The following is a 7,296-nucleotide window of genomic DNA, read 5'->3' on the forward strand; positions in this document are numbered from 1 at the left end:
CACCTGGGGATAAGTTGATTGGCAACACTAAATGGTCCCTAGTGTGTGGATGTGAGTGTGAATGTTGTCTGTCTATCTGTGTTGGCCCTGTGATGAGGTGGCGACTTGTCCAGGGTGTACCCCGCCTTCCGCCCGATTGTAGCTGAGATAGGCTCCAGCGCCCCCCGCGACCCCAAAAGGGAATAAGCGGTAGAAAATGGATGGATGGATGGATTTGAAGTGGCAACAAATGAAAATCCAAAATTCCGTGTGTCACAAAATTAGAATATTACTTAAGGCTAATACAAAAAAGGGATTTTTAGAAATGTTGGCCAACTGAAAAGTATGAAAATGAAAAATATGAGCATGTACAATACTCAATACTTGGTTGGAGCTCCTTTTGCCTCAATTACTGCGTTAATGCGGCGTGGCATGGAGTCGATGAGTTTCTGGCACTGCTCAGGTGTTATGAGAGCCCAGGTTGCTCTGATAGTGGCCTTCAACTCTTCTGCGTTTTTGGGTCTGGCATTCTGCATCTTCCTTTTCACAATACCCCACAGATTTTCTATGGGGCTAAGGTCAGGGGAGTTGGCGGGCCAATTTAGAACAGAAATACCATGGTCCGTAAACCAGGCACGGGTAGATTTTGCGCTGTGTGCAGGCGCCAAGTCCTGTTGGAACTTGAAATCTCCATCTCCATAGAGCAGGTCAGCAGCAGGAAGCATGAAGTGCTCTAAAACTTGCTGGTAGATGGCTGCGTTGACCCTGGATCTCAGGAAACAGAGTGGACCGACACCAGCAGATGACATGGCACCCCAAACCATCACCCAACCATGCAAATTTTGCATTTCCTTTGGAAATCGAGGTCCCAGAGTCTGGAGGAAGACAGGAGAGGCACAGGATCCACGTTGCCTGAAGTCTAGTGTAAAGTTTCCACCATCAGTGATGGTTTGCTCATATTTTTCATTTTCATACTTTTCAGTTGGCCAACATTTCTAAAAATCCCTTTTTTGTATTAGCCTTAAGTAATATTCTAATTTTGTGACACACGGAATTTTGGATTTTCATTTGTTGCCACTTCAAATCATCAAAATTAAATGAAATAAACATTTGAATGCATCAGTCTGTGTGCAATGAATAAATATAATGTACAAGTTACACCTTTTGAATGCAATTACTGAAATAAATCAAGTTTTTCAAAATATTCTAATTTACTGGCTTTTACCTGTATGTTTATGTTTAAGTATTTGGCAGACGCTTTTATCCAAAGCGACATACATAAAAAATACATATAAAACAATCACTGTAAACATGATCATTTAAGGGAAGAATGTAATACAAAATATCAATACAAAGTGTCAAGACAGAATAAACTATCTGCTGCTGCGGCAACAGAGATACAGTCTATAGGTCCCTAATGTATTCATACAGTTTATGTAGGATATACGCATGTATATATAAACTAATCATATGGTCAGAGCCATTTACTCTTTCTGTCCGTCACTAAAGGGGTTGGCTCAAGGCCAAGTGCCAGTCTACTTAGGGCGGGGCTGGGATCTTGCTCAGGTGTTGCTGAGTAGAGACGCAACAGTTTTTGACTGTGCCAGGCTATGATTTGTTTGCTCCCGTTTATTTTCCGTTTTTGTTACAAAGTGAGTTTTGGTTTACGTGACTGTATGTTAATAAATATTTGTGTTAAACATGGACACAATTCTGGACATCAGTTATTAGCCAGCTGCACACGTCTGAACTATCAATCAATCAATGTTTATTTATATAGCCCTAAATCACAAGTGTCTCAAAGGGCTGCACAAGCCACAACGACATCCTCGGTACAGAGCCCACATAAGGGCAAGGAAAAACTCACCCCATTGGGACATCGATGTGAATGACTATGAGAAACTTTGGAGAGGACCGCATATGTGGGTAACCCCCGCCCTCTAGGGGAGACCGAATGCAATGGATGTCGAGTGGGTCTGACATAATATTGTGAGAGTCCAGTCCATAGCGGATCCAACATAATAGTAAGAGTCTATTATAACTAGCTTCAGTTATATTCGGCAACCAGTAGCAGAAAGAGTATAGGACTTTACCGCTACATTATGTATAGTGGATAGTATCTCCGCCTGTCACGCGGAAGACCAGGGTTTGATTCCCTGACGGGGAGCCATAAAGTTTGATCATATTACGCCTATACTGGCTCACCTGCACTGGCTTCCTGTGCACTTAAGATGCGACTTTAAGGTTTTACTACTTACGTATAAAATACTACACGGTCTAGCTCCAGCCTATCTTGCCGATTGTATTGTACCATATGTCCCGGCAAGAAATCTGCGTTCAAAGAACTCTGGCTTATTAGTGATTCCCAGAGCCCAAAAAAAGTCTGCGGGCTATAGAGCGTTTTCTATTGGGGCTCCAGTACTATGGAATGCCCTCCCAGTAACAGTTAGAGATGCTACCTCGGTAGAAGCATTTAAGTCCCATCTTAAAACTCATTTGTATACTCTAGCCTTTGAATCATACTTGCCAACCTTGAGACCTCCGATTTCAGGACGTGGGGGCGTGTTCGGGGGTGGGCGGGGGCGTGGTTAAGAGGGGAGGAGTATATTGACAGCTAGAATTCACCAAGTCAAGTATTTCATACATATTACATACAGTGGGGCAAAAAAGTATTTAGTCAGCCACCAATTGTGCAAGTTCTCCCACTTAAAATGATGACAGAGGTCTGTAATTTTCATCATAGGTACACTTCAACTGTGAGAGACAGAATGTGAAAAAAAATCCAGGAATTCACATTGTAGGATTTTTTAAGAATTTATTTGTAAATTATGGTGGAAAATAAGTATTTGGTCAATAACAAAAATTCAACTCAATGCTTTGTAATATAACCTTTGTTGGCAATAACAGAGGTCAAACGATTACTATAGGTCTTTACCAGGTTTGCACACACAGTAGCTGGTATTTTGGCCCATTCCTCCATGCAGATCTTCTCGAGAGCAGTGATGTTTTGGGGCTGTTGCCGAGCAACACAGACTTTCAACTCCCTCCACAGATTGTCTATGGGGTTGAGGTCTGGAGACTGGCTAGGCCACTCCAGGACTTTCAAATGCTTCTTACAGAGCCACTCCTTCGTTGCCCGGGCGGTGTGTTTGGGATCATTGTCATGCTGGAAGACCCAGCCACCTTTCATCTTCAAAGCTCTCACTGATGGAAGGAGGTTTTGGCTCAAAATCTCACGATACATGGCCCCATTCATTCTTTCCTTAACACGGATCAGTCGGCCTGTCCCCTTAGCAGAAAAACAGCCCCAAAGCATGATGTTTCCACCCCCATGCTTCACAGTAGGTATGGTGTTCTTGGGATGCAACTCAGTATTCTTCTTCCTCCAAACAGGACGAGTTGAGTTTATACCAAAAAGTTCTATTTTGGTTTCATCTGACCACATGACATTCTCCCAATCATCCATGTGCTCTCTGGCAAACTTCAGACGGGCCTGGACATGCACTGGCTTAAGCAGGGGGACACGTCTGACACTGCAGGATTTGATTCCCTGTCGGCGTAGTGTGTTACTGATGGTAACCTTTGTTACTTTGGTCCCAGCTCTCTGCAGGTCATTCACCAGGTCCCCCCGTGTGGTTCTGGGATTTTTGCTCACCGTTCTCATGATCATTTTGACCCCACGGGATGAGATCTTGCGTGGAGCCCCAGATCGAGGGAGATTATCAGTGGTCTTGTATGTCTTCCATTTTCTGATAATTGCTCCCACAGTTGATTTTTTCACACCAAGCTGCTTGCCTATTGTAGATTCACTCTTCACAGTCTGGTGCAGGTCTACAATTATTTTCCTGGTGTCCTTCGACAGCTCTTTGGTCTTGGCCATAGTGGAGTTTGGAGTCTGACTGTTTGAGGTTGTGGACAGGTGTCTTTTATACAGATAACCAGTTCAAACAGGTTTATTAATTAATACAGGTAACGAGTGGGGGACAGAAGAGCTTCTTAAAGAAAAAGTTACAGGTCTGTGAGAGCCAGAGATCTTCCTTGTTTGAAGTGACCAAATACTTATTTTCCACCATAATTTACAAATAAATTCTTTAAAATTCCTAGAATGTGAATTCCTGTATTTTTTTTTCACATTCTGTCTCTCACAGTTGAAGTGTACCTATGATGAAAATTACAGACCTCTGTCATCATTTTAAGTGGGAGAACTTGCACAATCGGTGGCTGACTAAATACTTTTTTGCCCCACTGTTTATATATATATATATATATATATATATATATATATATATATATATATATATATATATTTATATATATATATATATATATATATATGTATGTAGATATCTACATCCTGAAAATATGCAAACAAAACTGTGTTTAGATAATTGATACTTCAAACTTGCATAAATAAATATTAAGGAATATAACATAACTTGGCTTCTGAGAGTTTCAAAATGTAATGAATAAAATGCTAAAGTTGTTGATAAACAAGCAATTATTTTAATAATTAAATATGGTCATTTTAAATGAATTATTATGATAATTTAAAATCAATTATTTGAAACATGTTTATTTTAGTGTATAATTCTATGGCTGGATGTAATAAGGAGTCACGAAAAAATACAAATAAAAATACAATTAATTTTGATGTTTTTAGCAAAATATAGTAAAAATGCATTTTTTTATTTTTTTAAATTAATAAATATATTTATTTTTAGGTAAAATAAACATAATAATACAATTTATCTCTAGTCTGGATGATTTAGTTCTTGTCACCCTGTTGTCCTCCCGTCACGAAAAAAGGCTGTCCTCACTCAGGTCCGCATGGAGCTGGAGGGGGCGTGGCTTCCAGCTCCGGCTGAAAATCGGGAGATTTTCGGGAGAATATTTGTCCCGGGAGTTTTTCGGGTGAGGCGCTGAATTTCGGGAGTCTCCCGGAAAATTCGGGAGGGTTGGCAAGTATGCTTTGAATAGCCCCCCTTTTTTAGACCAGTTGATCTGCCGTTTCTTTTCTTTTCTCCTCTGCTCCCCCCTATCCCTTGTGGAGGGGGAGATACACAGGTCCGGTGGCCATGGATGGGGTGCTGGCTGTCCGGGGTCAGGACCCGGGGTGGACCGCTGGCCTGTGTATCGGTTGGGAACATCTCTGCGCTGCTGGGATGGTTTCCTGCTGACCCCACTGTGGATTGGACTCTTACTGTTATGTTGGATCCACTATGGACTGGACTCTCACAATATTATGTCAGACCCACTCGACATCCATTGCATTCGGTCTCCTCTAGAGGGGCGGGGGGGTTACCCACATATGCGGTCCTCTCCAAGGTTTCTCATAGTCATTCACATCGACGTCCCACTGGGGTGAGTTTTTCCTTGCCCTTATGTGGGCTTTGTACCGAGGATGTCGTTGTGGAATGTGCAGCCCTTTGAGACACTTGTGATTTAGGGCTATATAAATAAACATTGATTGATTGATTGATAATGTAGCCCCTGACTGCACGTCACTGTATTATAGATATTGCTTTGATTAAAAAACAAAAACAAAAAAAACCGCACTGGCTCTGTCAGACATTGCCTAATATGTTGCTGTAACTTCAGATTTCCTTCCGGCTGGGAAAAAAACTACTACCGTAATCTAGAGAACACTGAACAAATTAAGCCATAAACAGACGTTTCCTGCATTGTAAATGATGACACAATTTACAACCTGTGTACAGCAACAAGAAGAGGAACTAATTAAAGTGAAAATAATTTGTTTCTATCTAGAAAAAAATATTCCCAAATAAAAAAAAAAAAAAAACCTTTTCAGGGTCAAACTTTCGCCATCGTAGAACATTTAAATTATTTTAGGTAGCATTTCATTAAATTTTAACTGCCATAAAATTAAGTAAACCACTGACTACATTAATTAATTAATTTTAAAATATTATTAATGACTTGTCTACAAAGACATATTGTTCTGAGTAGCAAGGGTTAGGTTACATTTATATGGTTTTGGGGCGGCATCACATTTTCCTACCGTTTTATGGAGGCATCACAGAGGGGAAAAAAAGGCATACAAGAAGCAAAACACTCGCGGAATAAATTATTTTGATACTCATTGAGCTGAAATCTTATTAGATTTGCAAAAGTGCTGATTTGGCGTATTATGTAAGGCTGAAACGACGCGTCGACGTCATCGGTTACGTAAATACGTCGACGCCGTTTTTGTGCGTCGGCGCGTCGCATATTTACGTCACACTACTGTCATGGCGGAGCGCAAAGCAGACGATGCGAGCGAGGGGAAAAAAGCACGCCAAAAGTCGTCAAAAGTGTGGGAGTATTTCAATAAACGGCCTAATAATGTTGTATGCACACTGTGTCGAGCGGAAATGGCCTATCATAGCAGCACAACGGCTATGAACGAACATTTGAAAAGAAAACCCCCGACAGCGTTCTTGCCATCACCATCAACAAGTCAATCGTCCGCGTGCGTATACGTTGTCATTATTACACAAAAACATGAATGTGTCATTTGTATCTGCGTTGTAAATTCATAAACTAAAGCACCGTTTGCTCTGAGAGGCGCGTTTGGCGTGCCTGTTCAGTGTTTACAAAGACGCGCTCCTCTTTAACGCTGTGGAGAGGCGGCGGCGGCGAGCGAGCGGCGAGGCGGGGCGCGCCGGGAGCGACGCCGCAAGAGACAGTGGACGACGAGCGAGCGAGGAAGAGGAGCTGAAAAGCGAGGAAAGAAAGAGAAAAGAGTTGGAAGAGAAAAGACTTTGTGTAAAATTAAAAGATTGTAAACCTGGCAAAGCCGTCTGGCGTTCAGTCTGTCGGTCCTGAAAGAACCCCACGGCACAAGACGTGTCACAAACGCTAACGTTAATTAGTTGTGCAAATACCTTTTACAACATTAACAGTTACATATACTATGTACAAACCAACAATTAACTTTCACTTTAATCATACTATCATTGTTGTGTTATTAAGCAAAATAAGCAATACTTTTACTTTTGTTGAAATGTTTACACTGTACACTTTTTTGTATTGGATGTTTAGCTTTATTTTTGCACATTTTAGCAAATAAGCAATACTTTTACTTTTGTTGAAATGTTTACACTTGTTACAGAATATTTCCGTTTTGCACTTTTTTGTATTGGATGTTTATCTTTATTTTTGCACATTTTAAAGCAAAATAAGCAATACTTTTACTTTTTAAATGCTTATACTATTCCAGAATATTAAGATTTGCACTGGATGTTTACTTTTATATTTGCACATTAAAAAGCAAATAAGCTACTTTTAATTTTGTTAAATGTTAACAGTTTTAAATGT

This window comes from Nerophis lumbriciformis, linkage group LG04 (assembly GCF_033978685.3).
Source record: "Nerophis lumbriciformis linkage group LG04, RoL_Nlum_v2.1, whole genome shotgun sequence".
NCBI lineage: Eukaryota > Metazoa > Chordata > Actinopteri > Syngnathiformes > Syngnathidae > Nerophis > Nerophis lumbriciformis.